The 14,946-nt window shown below is 42.1% G+C and overlaps 1 protein-coding gene and 1 long non-coding RNA gene across 11 annotated transcripts in view; one reads left to right on the forward strand and one right to left on the reverse strand.

The window, feature by feature from the left end:
• The window catches only part of ZNF521 (zinc finger protein 521), a 305,760-nt gene that overhangs the window by 160,076 nt on the left and 130,738 nt on the right, over window positions 1-14,946 (reverse strand). The gene's annotated exons all lie outside the window — the stretch shown is intronic.
• LOC309539068 lies at window positions 7-7,735 on the forward strand. 2 transcript variants are annotated; one of them, XR_014222655.1, is made up of 3 exons: window positions 7-190; window positions 612-2,152; window positions 3,402-7,735. It is a non-coding gene; the product is annotated as an uncharacterized lncRNA (long non-coding RNA). The 2 variants fall into 2 exon arrangements; XR_014222656.1 differs by having other exon boundaries at window positions 3,405-7,735.

The following is a 14,946-nucleotide window of genomic DNA, read 5'->3' on the forward strand; positions in this document are numbered from 1 at the left end:
AGGAAAGAACAAGGGAAAGTATTAATTAAGCAATAAATGCACATAAATGAATTCTCACAACAATTACGTAAAAAAAAATTCAGCAAGCTAAAAATGTGGACATAATAAATATTAGTATAGAATCAGGCTCTATTTCCATATCTTCCCCATTTCTCCTGTTTTGCTAGTCTTACAACCCACTAGACATACAGTGGTGCCTCGCAAGACGAAAAGAATCCGTTCTGCGAGTCTCTTCGTCTTGCAGTTTTTTCGTCTTGCGAAGGAAGCCCACTAGCGGCTTAGCGCTATTAGCGGCTTAGCGGATCAGCTGATAAGCGGCTTAGCGGATCAGCTGATAAGCGGTTTAGCGGCTTAGCGGATCAGCTGATAAGCGGCTTAGTGGATCAGCTGTTAAGCGGCTTAGCGGATCAGCTGATAAGCGGCTTAGCGGATCAGCTGTTAAGCGGCTTAGGAAAGGGGGGGAACCCCGCAGGAACTCGCAAGACATTTTCGTCTTGCGAAGCAAACCCATAGGAAATTCGTTTTGTGAAGCACCTCCAAAACGGAAAACCCTTTCGTCTAGCGGGTTTTCCGTCTTGCGAGGCATTCGTCTTGCGGGGCACCACTGTAAGTCATACCCACTGCAGTCTACTTATGCATCATTTAAAAAGAGAGAAGGGGATACAATTTTGCAAACCTTTTTCTTCAACTTCCAACTTAAAGGCTTTTCTATCTAAAAAGGTATCTGCACAAAGAAAACTAGCACACCAGTGAAGATTCAGTCAAGCTGACATGCTATAGATTTCTAAATGCTTAGAAGTTGTTCTGTTGCCAGTGGTCTCTTACATTCAGCTGGTAACAAGGATTGGTTCCCCAAATATTAAAGAACCCATAGCACATTTCTTCACTTGATCATAAATCAAGACAAACAGAGAAAGTTTCTCCTTAATACTCTGCAGAATGAATCCAGATGACCAGCTTACCAAGCGGTCATTGCACAGTGTTATGCGATATGGCTTGGTAAATTATATTCATCCAATGTCACATGACTCCCCAGGTTAATGCGTGTCTTGTTCTGCTTCTTATCTAGGATTTCCATACCTCCTGGGGGAATTAGGATCGATCTCAATATGGCCAATTTCTTTTCGCTTGGGAAGCCCCCAAACCATTTTCTAACACCACAGCTCCTACGCTGCAGTAAGATGCACAAAATGTGTCAAATATCCACAACCCTGCTCTTAGATTGCTCTGACTGATGGAGCCTTGAAGGACATTATATTAGTACAATGCATGTCCAGCCGACCAGCAAATGTCAGGACCCCCGGTGGCTGTTGCCAGCCTTACATGGCTGCTAGTCAAACAGCTAACAGGGGACATGTAACTTCTTTTTATGTATGCGTTCTTACTGTAGTGCGTTTCATTTGAATATTAGTTCATCATCTTTCCCAAAGAGGGGGTGTATGCTTGTTTGGGGCACAGGTTGGGTGGAAGAAACCATCTTTGTAATCTGTAAATGCTGAAACCTTTATAAATGTGTGCAATTCAATGGCATATTCTTCATAGAAAGTGAGCTCCATGGCTGAGTGGGGACTGGGATTCTGGTCTCCTAAGTCCCAGACTAACACTCAAATAACTATGCAACACTGGTTTAAGCTATGTACCTGACAGCAAAATTCCTGTATTCTGAATCTACCCTATTTAGCTAAAACTGAAGAGACATAGCTTGTTGATCTTAAATGAGTGCAGTCCTGCCACTTTCATTCGCATAGTGCCAAACCATGATCTGGCATTGCTTCTGACCTTGTGTCCAGTTTTAAGAATTACTGGTAAATGTCAACAACCACAGAGCTTATGACAGTTACTGCAACACATTCCTGTTCAAGTCAAAGATTATAAAACTAGAACCTTAATACCTGAAATGTGCAATATCTGAGTAATTTATAGTATTCCCATAAAAATCCCAAAGGGAAATCTCAGAAAATTACATTTACCAGTAAATCTCAAAGCTAACTCAGTGTCTTCAATAAATGTCTAAATGTCATCTTCATTTCCATCGTAAATGTCTAAATCTCATCCTCATTTCTATCATTTACCAGTGAAGGACATTTATAAGCCCTGGGACACAAACATCTGACATTTCCAGCTGGGCCTCCTAAAATCTTGAGAATTGCAAGTAAATATCAAGATCCACCAACTTTCATTTGCCATAGCATATATACCCTATTAACTTCATATTTCTAAATCTTTCAACTGCATACTTGCTCATTTACAACAACTGTAATTTATTTTAATAGTTCATATCATTTGCTTCAAGTGGCAAATACTTAGGTAGAAATATCTTTAGATAGACTGGTGCCTTAGAATAAACCCAGCTTTAATTTAATTTAATTTGGCGATGGATGGGGACCATTTATTTACTCTTTAAGGTGGCACTTGTAGGGATGTAGTCCATTACTTGATGCCGGTGCAGATTATAATTCAAGAGATTCATCACCAGTACCAATTCACTTCAGTTCTCACTTCGCTATTTTTAACCATTCCTGGTCCAGTTCTTAGGTTTTCAAAAATAACAATATTGTTTACGTTCTTTATGATGATCTCAGGGATGGTTGAAAACTCAGTGAGCCCACTGAAGGATGCATCTTGCCTCAAGGTTACTGTCTGTTCAAGTGAAGATGAGAAGGCAATGAAGCCCATGTCCCCTTACTGTTGTTTGTGGTTTTTCCTTGTCAACCAGCTACCACATTAACAACTTAAATTGTCAAGCAAATCAGTAACCCATTTCATTTATTGTTCATTTGGATTTTAGGGCACCGTGTGCTTATGATTCATCCACCTACCCATGCACCCTAAAAAACCCCAGTTCACATCACTCAAGGCATGGCTTGCAGGGTGTGCATATGATTTTCACCACAACCCACCACACACTTTGACCGGGGTGGCGGTGGGGAATGCAGTTTTTATTTTTGCATGGACAAAAGCTAATAAGTATTAACTGTTGATAGAAAGATTATTACAGTGTTATGTTATAATAAAAAATGTAATATTATTATAAAAACTATATGCATCAGGCTCACATTTCAACACTCACAAAATACAGATGAATTCCATTTTTTGCTGCATTAATAAATATAACATTTTCACATTAAGACGTAAGACAATGGCTGTGCTTTCATTGTGAGTTTGGCAAAACCACATGGAACGAAAAAATGAGAAATGGGTTAACGATAAAACAATGAATGTTAATGGTTGTTAATGGCTAAAATATCACTTGAACAGTGAATCAATTACAGAAGTAAATGTGAATGCACATTTCAGCAGTACCCTTTTAGCAGGACAGGTAAGATCAGATATTGCTGCTGATGGTAGCTGAATCTTAGCAGAACAAATGTTGTCATATAATTTTTTTTGTTAATTGTAAGCAGGAAATCAGCAGAAAGTCACTACAAGCAAGCCTAGTTCACAAGAGTGGAAAAGTGGACTATGGATCAGTTTGATGCTTGGTCTGCTTGTAGCAAATTTCACCATCATTCCTACATAGTCAAGATGAGGAAAAATGTATTTCAGGTACCTGGGACTCCAAAACAGAACATGCCAGGTAGGAAAATTGCATCTACAATAGACTTTTAAATAACAACCATCAAGGTTGAGAGATTTATTGTGCCAAGTTCCTTAAAAGATGCTTTTGATACTGACACGTAGGCCAGCACACATTGCGTATATAACAATCACTCTTCCTTTTTTAACATTATTTCCCTTTAGAACTAGTTAGAAAATATTTCTTGCTCCCAGGTGCCTAACATTATATATGGCTTATTAGCATACCCCAGCATTACTCCTGATATGTGACTTTATTGAAAAACAAAGAAACGTAAACTTAATGGCTGGTCTTTTCTCTCGTTAGAACAGTAAAACATAGTGCATGTCAAGAATTGTCAACAGAAATTATGACGGATGAATACAATGACACAACGTACAAAGCTCTCCCCCCCCCCACTTTATTTGAAGCTTAATGATAGCAAGGAAAATCACTTGACAAAAACAACAACAACACAGCTCTTACTAGCCTCTTCAGAATGATCTGACATACTTGAAGATCAACACAGACATCTTTTATCATAAAACAAGAGACTGTTTTTGTCTCTACTGCTAGATCAAACACTAGTTCTTTTTAGATTCCAAAGAGCTTCTAAAATGTTACTATCAACTTTTATTAAGTCAGCAATATACTTAACTAGACTCATGTCAACGAACTTAAGATTTTTAAATGATCAAAAATGCTGTCATATTCAAACCTTGCAGAAGCAAACACAGCATTCTTATTTCCATCATTTTGTCTCTTTTAACAAAGCAGCAAAGGATTGACTTCTTCTGAAATCAGCAGTACACTTCTCATTTGAATGCCTGTTGGATCAGTTCCTAAAAGAAGTGGGTGCTAGCTACTGCTATGGTAGTTTTCTTTTCATTTTGTTGCTAGTCTCTCCATGCAGTGGTGCTATCTAACTCATGCTGAAGAAAGGAAAGAGGTCAAATATAATGGTAATATATATTAATATTTTTATCAAGTGTAAATTTTAGTGTTTATTTACTTCCAAGATTCGTAAACCACTTTTCACCAAACATGATCACAAAGCAGTGTACAGGGAGTGTTCTTGCTTAGTGTCCACTTTGGAAAATGCATATTATTTGGGGTGTGTAGGTTGGCAGGTATCTCATGGATGAAAGAAATCAGGCAGGTACATTAAGAAAAATGTGTTGGGTTAAAGGGCAACATGGAAAAACACGGGTAGAGGAAAAACCAGGAAGCTCTTCAGCAACCCGAATCTGTGCTGTCACATGGAGAGAGGCCCTGATCAGGAATACTATATAGCTAGAATGAAAACTACAATATAGGGTGAAGCAATGCCATCAAGATCCCAGGCAGTATCTTTCGAAAGCAATAAAGTTAGCTTTGGTGTGGAAGCCAGAAGACCACTCTGCAAAGCTGCTTGCCTGCCAATAGTCAGGGGCTGTTAAGCTGGCGTTTCATCAGCAGAAGCTAGTGGTCATGAGATATTTTTTTCCCCTGAATGAGCAATTTATCTGTAGGAGATGGGGCTTGACAGCAGGTCTCTGTAGGGGCATTTGTGTGAGGGGGAAGGAAAGGTGTGTGCAGAGTGAACTGAGAGAGAATCAAACAGAGAGCAGTGAGTTGGCTGAAAGTGAATCGCCCCTGGGTTGCAAGCACTCTCTCTGAGAATCAGATGTGGGGTTAGTGGAATTCTTGCCTGCTGAGGGAGTGTCAGTTTGCTTCTAATATGCTCTGCTTGTATATTTGTAAATGAACAGCTATTGCAAAGACATCATAAGTCTCCAGTGCTCTAATTCAAACGAAATTAAACCCTGTAGCACTGCCCCTGGAAATTCTCACTATTTGAGGAAGTGCGAAGTGTGTAACAGTGTGATATCTTTGTTTAGGCTTATAAACAAGTATTACTAATTAATGATGCACATCTCAATCCTTCATTCAAAATTTGCCAAAGAAGTATGCAGTTTGCCTTTACTCTGTATGTTAGAGATAAAAAAAAACCCAATTCAAACACTGTGACTACAACTCTCCTTCCAAAATTAATTGTAGACTTATGAACTATTATGGAGCTCGAGTAAGAGACTGGCATAGATCCGTAACAGCCCATGGGATTTCCTCGCTAAATACGGCGGTATGTGGCTCAAGCCTAAAAATTCATATAGAAAACTGCATAAAGGTTTTCTCCTCCTTAAATACAACTGTGATGCTAACTCCTTGTACCACTGGGGATGGTAGCCAATGCTGAATTATAGCAGTTCATAAAACAGCTCATAATATTCCTGACCTGAAAAGTTAGGTGATGTTAGAAGGCCAAGTCAGTGCTGTGGTCTAATAGAAGAACTCCCAGTTCTGCGGCTTTTCCTCAGGTTTGGTGAACTTGCCACTGAGGGAGGAAACCAGTTCCTTCCTCTTTGCCACCAGACCACCAGCATACAGTTTGTTTGCCCGTTCTTCACCAGAGCACTGCCACCACTCTCCAGCTAGAACATGCTCCCTATACAAGCCCATTCCTTGGGCATGACCTCCTGATAAAAATTTTCGAAAGTGTTCCTTCAGACTGTTGCAATTTTGCAATAGGGATTCAATTGCATAGCGGCAAATTCAGATGGCACAATGAAACCTTGTGCAAAGAAATCAGGATGAATGTTCAATAAACAGGTCATGTGGAAGCTACCCTTATTAGGAATTAAACAGTCTTTTTGAAAACTTCAGTAAAATCATGTGTGCACAATTGAGCTAAAGTTAGGTACTTTTGAATCTCATCAATTTCAATGTTAGAGAGCTAAGAACATAATTAACCCTCTCATTTAATTAGGAAGTATTTAAAGTCCTTAACTTTATGCCGAATTGTGCCCTCTGCATTTAAAATCTATCCAGGTCCACGCTTAGGTTTGACAGTACTGAAATGGCACTAAAAGTTCAAATCATGCTGAAATAAAGGAAATAGTCGAGAATATAGAAACATACCCTCCAACATTCCACATGAATGTTCAAAAGAGAGTATCAAAATAGATGCCTGAACATCTATCGCTTTTGTTCAAAACTAATTTTATCTATATTTCTTTATCACCCGTTGATTCTTCTACTCATTTTTAATTCTTTCCTTTTTTCTTCCCTCCGAGTGCGGTCTTGGGAGAGAAAATATTAATCCTTTCCGGTTAAATTCTGCAAATCTTGTGTGTCTTCAAAATAAATGTTTTTATAAGGAGTTTAATGCTGTTAAGTACTTATATTTCATATTAATCTTTTCTTTTGTATTGTCTCCATAGCTTTTTCAAATCCAGGGAAACTGTGTGTGTTGCACCCTCTTTCAATGCTTTCAAATAAACTTTGTAAAAATATTCAATCAACATTTCTAGGCATGATCTCACTTTAGAGGAACTGTGCCCTTTATCTTTCATTAGATCTTAACTTTCTAGGTGTTCCTCTATTAAATTCTGATTAGCCTCTCTAGGAGCTTCTCCTACTGTTTAAACCAAGCTTTTAAAACATGTAATTTTCTGGCTAATCCTCGTGCTCACCTAAATGCCTACCTTAACATTAGCTATCCCTTAACCTGACAATAACTCTTCAGTTTCCAAAGCAACAAACATACCTATTTAAGAGCTTCCTTCTGTCTAATATACTAATCCTAGATATGCACAGTGATAGTGCATCCAGTTTTAACTGTTTTGCTTTGCTTTGGGAGAAGCCCAGAGAACTGTTATGAGAGGTCACATAAATGCAGTTAATAAATTAACCCCGCTTACATAAGAGTAAGCACCATTGAATTCAAAAAGGCTTCTTTCAGAGCAGACACCAAACCCAAAAAAACTGGCTTGTTCATGTTGCCACCTTCCCTTAACAAGCTATTTTTTGTTGAACCAATTAAAACAAATGAGACTCGTTTCTTTTCATGGAATTTATGGCTCTCCTCTTCCAAATTTTATCCTCACAACCCTGAGACATAGACTGACAGTGAATAGCCCAAGGTGGTCTAGGGATTTTCATAGATGAGTGGTGATTTTAACCCTGGTCTCCTACAATCTGGTCTATTCAATATCCCTCCACATTCTGGCAAAAAGCCATAGAAGTAAAGAAGGTGGTGATGGGCTGTAATCATTTTCCATTGGGCTGAAAGTTTAGTGGTGGGACCTTGTTAATAGTTCTGTGTGGCACCTTCCACCAACCAATTCAAACTCCAGTCTTATCTAGGGGACATCCTCATGGAATTTGGTGGGGATTATTTCTGACAAATATATAGTTATTGTGACACAGACCCAAACTAGAAATCAAGAGCGCAGGGAACCCTCCTAAACCAAAGTTAGACACTTTTCAGTTGAGTTAGGCACTAAGCACTCACACAACTGCAATGCTTTTGTGTCCACATCTTTGCAAGGGAGGAGGATGGGAAGAAAAACAGCTTCGGCCAACCTACAGGACCTCCTTGGTCACAGGCCGCCCTCACCAGGTCTAGGCCCTACCAGCTGCTGCTGTTTTGAGTCCAAAAAGATCTGGAAAGCACTACATTGGCTACTTCTGATTTAGAAAGAACCGTCCTGGCTATCCCTGTATTAATAGGAAGAACTATCTTGCTGTCTGGATCGCAAGAAGAAGCTATTTTTTAGGGTCCAAGGCTAGAAGAGAGAGCTGTCCATAGGCATGAATAGAGAAAGGGATTGGGACTGGGCACAAGCGTGACTGTTTTTTTTTTTTTATAAAATTTTTATTGGGTTTTCACATTTTATATAGACAAAAACAAAAACACAAAAAACAAATAAACACATAAACAAAGAAAAAAATAAGAAAACAACAACAAACATATATACTTTCCCGAAAATGTTATTTCCTAACCCTGGTCATTGACTTCCCCCTACCCCCTCCCTTGCATCCCCATTTCCAAATTTATGTCAGCAAATTGGCATTTCCCTGTCTTAATATTAGTCCTTTTATAAAAACAAACAAAATTAATTTTTTCTAAGTTGGACCTCAATTCCCTTCCATTGATTTCCCATTTTGTCTTGAATAATGATCTTTTTAACCAAATCCCATAATCATGAGTGTTGTTAGAACTTAATTTTTCCCTCCCTCCCATCCCCGGTTTGCGTCCCTTCCCAAAGCATGTCCAAAATAACAGTTCCTAGCCCGGGTTCCTCACGTCCGAGGCCCTCCAGTCTCTTTCAGTCCCTCTCCGCCGGTCTTGTTGGTAATCCTTTATGCCAGTCGTCACATCTCGAAAGAGTTCTTTCACCATCAATCCAAAATGTCTTCCCATATTTGCAAACAGCTGCTGAAGAGTTTCCACAAGGCATGAATCTTGAAGGTAATCAAAGTCAGAGTCTATGTGGAGGCCCCGATTATATTTCTTTATTTTAAATTCCTTAATTTCATAGACTCCCAGGACCTCCACTTTCGTCTTCTGCATCTTTCGTGGATTTATAGTAGATTTGCTCCAATAATCTCCTTGTTTGTATTCCACAGGCGTCAGCTTCTGCTCAGTATTTTCCCAAATCACTTCTTCTCTTTCTTGTTTTGTCTTCTCCTCTTCTTTTATTATCATTTCTGGTTCAGCTGTGGATTCTTTCTCATTGAGGTCCTCGTTGCATTCAGCAGGACTACTTGTTTCAGAAGTCAAGGTCATCAATTGTTCACTCATAGCCGTAGTCTGCTCTTGTAAGATTCCGACCAAATAGAACATCCTTTCGATTTCTCCCAGTATCTTTCCATCCACAGCCATTGTAGTTCCACGGAATTCCCTCTAGAGGGAATCTGGTTACTTAGTATTCTTTTCCCCAACAGTCCTTTGTCTTGTTATTATTTCTTTGTTTCCAACAATTTTAGATCAATTGTAACTCTTTTTAATCCAGAGGTAACTTAGGTAGCAATTTTCCACTATTAACAGTCCGTTTGACAGCTTTGACAGCTGTCAAACTCTGCACTTCTTAAACCAGCTCCAAAGCAGGACGCTCCCGGGCCCGGGAGGGGGGGTTGTTTACAACAGAACACAAAACATCCAACACTCCTCTCTCCTGCTCAAAATTTCCAAATCTTGGAAGTTACTGTCTTTTTTTAAAACTCACCCTTTACAGGGTAGGCACTCCAGCTTAGTTCTTTTTTCGTTGCTCTAGATCGTCTGCAAGGTGGGGGGTGCGGACTTCCTTTTAGCACATCCCCCGATCGTCTCAAATTCAGTAGATAAATTTCTTAAAAGCCAAGTCCAAATTACTCACGGGTTGTTTTTTCAGCCGAATTTCAAGGAAGGAAGTCAGCGCTCTCCGGTCATGGCTCGCGGCTTCGCTCAGCAGAGGTAGCGATGGACTCTCAGTGCCGCGCCACCCCCCGTATCCCCTCCGCAGCCTTTAAAAAGGCTCTTCGCGAATCAGGGGGGGCGCTTAAGGCACCCGCCGAGTCTTCAGTCCGCAGGCACCGCGCCTGCGGTTTTAAGGGTCCCCGTGTCGCCGGCACGGCAAAGACCCGTCCCCTGCTGAGCCGATTCCCTCCGGAGCTCGGAGGGAATCCGCCATTCCCAGATCGCGTCAACCCCGGAAGTCTCTGGGCACAAGCGTGACTGTTATTGCCAATCAATTCTATCAAACTTCAGCTCCATCGGCCACCATTTTGTGACTGGTGGGTATCAGTAATTTTCAGTCACCCCAAGTGGCTGCATGGGAACAGAAAGACTGAGAAGCTCTGCATTAAGGCATGGTCCCTCCTCAGCACTACTTTTCTGGCACAAGGCCCAGAGATCAGGCAGCAAGTTGGGGGGGATACTTTACTTAGCATTATTATGGTTTTCACGCAATACATCTTTGCATGGGTTCCACTTTGTAATGGCAATGCTTCTTTAAAAACATGGGTCTATTGTTTTAAGAAACTTTGTCCCAAATTTCTACTGCAACTGCTGAGTGCAAACTTTCTTTCAGGAAATTCCCTGGTATGCCTTCTTCATTAAGCTCTTCTCCCTTATTTCCAGTTCTCAAAAATGTCTTATATCTCTGGTAAAATAAATTGTCCACTTGGGAACAAAATTTTAATTTGATTTTGAGTGAGATAAAACACTCTCCACAACTATGAAGCCCTCTTTCCTACTCTGCATTTCTTTACAAGGCTTTTATGGTGAAATCAGAGGCACTAGGCACACATTATTCATGCATACAATATATGCATGAGTAAGGGAGAACGTGACCCGGAAGTGTCTCCGGACAGCGCTGGCCCCCGGCCTATAGATGTGAGATGGGCGCACAAACCCCAGAGTCTGTCAAGACTGGCCCGTTCGGGCAGGGGTACCTTTACCTTTAAGGGAGAACTGGCCATGCCCCAGCATATTTTGCACCACTGGCTTCACTCCCTTGATGCCCCAATCTTGTGCTGCACCTATGTGTGCTCAGCTAAATACAAGTAAGTGCACTTTTGCAGCCTCCATTGCTCAGTGGTAGAACATCTGTTTTGTATGCAAAAGATCCCAGATTTAGTCCCAGTTAGGACTAGAAATGTCTCCCAGTTATCAAGACTCCCGTTATCAGTCAGTGTAGACAACACTGAGCTAGATGGGTCCAACAAGCTCCCCTCCCTCCATGTCTCCCAGGACCAGAAGTGGCATGAAGAAGCAGTAGCAGAGACAGGCACGTTGGCATAGTCTCAGATTGCTTGGGTAGCTGTGGGAAAGTGGGTGTCTTCAGCCTCCACAACTGCCTTATAGGGGCAAGATCTACTCAGAAGACTTGCTGTGCTCATTAGGCATGGCTCCCCTGAGCAGGCTATGTTTCTCCAAACAAAGAGTTAACTTCACATACTCCATCTGATTTTTTGCTGGCTCGCTGCCTGACACACAGAAAGAGAGAGATACAAAGTAAAAACGGCACAACACACACGAAAGAAAAGCGAAAAGGCCCTTTCTACTACCTAAACATGTCCACATGTCCACAGCCAATGCGTCCTAGGTATGCTCATACCTCATGATATAATGCCTGAGTGATGGGACACAAAGCGTGTTCTCCAATAAATGAGAGCACGTGTTGCGGTGTGGGCCACCAGGCCAGGCCGCTTGTTGCCAGGCAGGTTAATAGTTGTTGCCTGGCATCATGATTGGGTAACCGGGTTGCTGGGGCAAATTGTATGTTGCAAATTGGGTGGGTGGGACCATAGTCTTTAAATATTGGTGCACTCTGGTTTCTCTTTCTCTTTGCAGAGTGCATCGGATCACCCGCCCACCCGCCCGCCCTCTTTCCGGTTGACCTTGCTTTGCCTGTCATGGGGTCGTCTGCTTTGGAGCAGGGGCCTAGTAGGAATTTTGCCATTTGGTGATTGGCTGTGCCATTTGGTTTTTGCCTACTACTCAGCAATTCGTCACAACTTGTAAGGTTGTGGTTAGGCATTGGTTATAATATGCTGGTGGTGAAGGGGTCAGGCTGGGCCTGCCCCTCCTATTGCGCTGAAGGGAATTCCGTTATGGGACCAATCCCTGTTATGGGACCAGGGCCGCCCAATCCCTGTTATGGGAATCCTTGTCATAGGACCGGGCAGGCAAGCTTTCGGGGAGCTGCTGGGGTGAGCGGCGTGGGTCCGACGCTTAGCTGTAATGACCCCCAAGTTTGACTTTCTCTTCTACTGGGTACCGATCGGACCTCGGGATGTCAGTTCTGTCCGAGGCGGGGGGACAGATAGTCATAACCAATGTCTAAACAACCACTCACTGATTTTGTATTTTAATAAAGTTGTGGCCAAAATAGTGCCCAAAAACCAAAACTAAAATTACGTGTTATGTGTGAAGTTATTTGAGGGGTGGCCTGGGGACCTACACACGCAAGAGCAGAATACACAAGGGAGGACGGGATACTTTCTTTCAACCATGCATTCATGTCTTGAGCCCTTGAAACCAACTCCTAGACAACTCTGTCTGGCTCCTAAGTTTTGCAAAAAAATTTATTTTTTTTTGGCACTCCTGGCTATAACAAATGTAGAATGCTGATGTTCACTGTGATATTTTGTACCTGTGATATTCATTCACTATCCCCCCCAACAGCTGTTATGCTAATAATAAAAAAAGTCCAACAAGCAATGCTATAAGACAATGAGATAGCATTCAAGCGACCAACCACTTTTTCTACCCACAATCAGCAACAGCTGTGTCCAATAAAAGTAACAGTTTGCAAGTGCTCACTGGAGAATACTCCTTCAACACTTATGCCTATCGCAAATTTTGTAAACGCTCTCAGGATTCTGAGGCAACATGTAGGGCTCTTTAAAATTTTATAAATCTGCATCACCTTAAAAAACCCTACTGACATCAAGTGTCTCTATTTCACCTCTGAAAACAATGTGATTTATTTTGATAAATAAGCCTGGCTTTTGTCCCCACTGCCACCTTTAAGGATCCCCCTCTATTTCACTCTCAGCATCTGAATGGAAAAATGAAACACTTAGCTCTGGAAGCAGTGATAAATATCATTCTTTAAATAAGAAGAGCAACAAGGAAGGCAGGTAAGAACTTTTGCCCCCATAGGATTACAACTGGCTTTTTGTGCTGTTCAAACAAAAAGCAGAGTTATAGGCAGCAGTGGCCCACACTGTGTGATGCTCCCTGCTGCTTTGCCCCTCCTCCTCTTGCTAAACAGCAGCAAAATATAGCGCTGGGAAACCGGAAAAGCAATGCATCCCCACTGGTGCCTACTGGTCACAGGACCAGAACTAAGGGATAAGGGGAAACTGCTGCATTTCTTGATTTAATTTTTTAAAATTTAATTATTTGCAAGCCACATTTTAGCATGAACACATGAAGGCCATTTTGGTCCTCCTCCAGTCCTGCTGCTGTGAGCTAAGCCATGGTTTGTGGCTCAGTATGTTGTCTGCATGCAGGCTAGTAGCTATCTTGCTTCAAACAACGAGTTGTAATCAAGGTTTGTTCTCAGTTTGTAGCTCATAGTTTGTCTGGAGGGAAGAAACCATGAGCCTGGGTTCAGATGACATGCTAAGTCAAACCATGGCTTAGGTTACAGCAGCCCAGCAGGACCAGAACAGCAAACTGGCCTTGATCTCCTCTCCGGGAACCCAGATTTAGCACTGCACACAAACCGAGCTTAAAAAATCTAAGCGTGAAGTGACCTGGGTCAGGTGACATGCTAAGCCCAACCTTAGTTTAGTGAGGCTGTGCAAGTGTTCAAGCTCCCAGAGAGGAACTTGCAGCAGCTTTCCTCCCCACTGGTACTTTCCGGTGCTGTGCTAAGCCAAGCCAAGGTTTGGATATGTGTATCATCCTAACCAGGACTAGTGGTTAAGCACTCCTCTCATTGATAGCAAGCTGTAGCCAAGAGCCATAAAGGTAAAGGTAAAGGTACCCCTGCCCGAACGGGCCAGTCTTGACAGACTCTGGGGTTTGTGCGCCCATCTCACATCTATAGGCCGGGGGCCAGCGCTGTCCGGAGACACTTCCGGGTCACGTGGCCAGCGTGACGAAGCTGCATCTATCTGGCGAGCCAGCGCAGCACACGGAACGCCGTTTACCTTCCCGCTGGTAAGCGGTACCTATTTATCTACTTGCCCCCGGGGGTGCTTTCGAACTGCTAGGTTGGCAGGCGCTGGGACCGAGCAGCGGGAGCGCACCCCGCCGTGGGGATTCGAACTGCCGACCTTTCGATCGGCAAGCCCTAGGCGCTGAGGCTTTTACCCACAGCGCCACCCGCGTCCCATCTAGCCAAGAGCCATAGGAGCCAATAAAGGAGACATAGCTCCCCCAATAAAATATTTGAGGGCCCCACCCCAAGTTAATGGGCATTGCCATTCAAATGGTGTGTGTGTTGTTGTGTCATATGATTATGTGGGGCGCCGCTTACTAGCCCCCCCCCATTTTATTCAAGTTTGCACCCCTGCAAGAGCAAATCTTTGCATGATCTTGCGGAACTAAGGTTTGGCTTAATGTATCACACAAACCAGCTCAGTGTTTTAAATGTAAGATATATTTAGACCAGAAGCAGGTTTTTTTAATCATTCAAAAGTTGTATAAAGTACGTGCTAATTGAATCCCATGCTGTCCCTTTTTAGAACTGTATCACTTCCGTTTCAGCTAGCAATCATCACTGGTCCTCAGCTTCTCAGGTAGGCCCCTTTTATGCATAATGAGTAAAGTGAAGACAGAGGTGCTTTTTATTATGTCTGTTTTTGTAAGACTTTGTTAACAATCCCACAGTAAGGGTTATCCAGTTACCGAGGCTGGATCTAGACACATCAACAAAGCGTTTCAGTTAAACTTTGTATGGGAAACCGGGTTGACAAAAATGGAACTCCACAGCACCATCTGGTATCAGTGTGAGATTTCATAAACAACGCATATAAAGCACCTTTTCTTTAACAATGTAGCTGAGTCCCAAGTTGCCCTCAACAGATACCTTGACAGACTCCTTTTAGAAACAATGCCCCAACTGTTG

Source organism: Podarcis vaucheri, assembly GCF_965113315.1.
Source record: "Podarcis vaucheri genome assembly, chromosome: 8".
Taxonomy (NCBI): Eukaryota; Metazoa; Chordata; class Lepidosauria; order Squamata; family Lacertidae; genus Podarcis; species Podarcis vaucheri.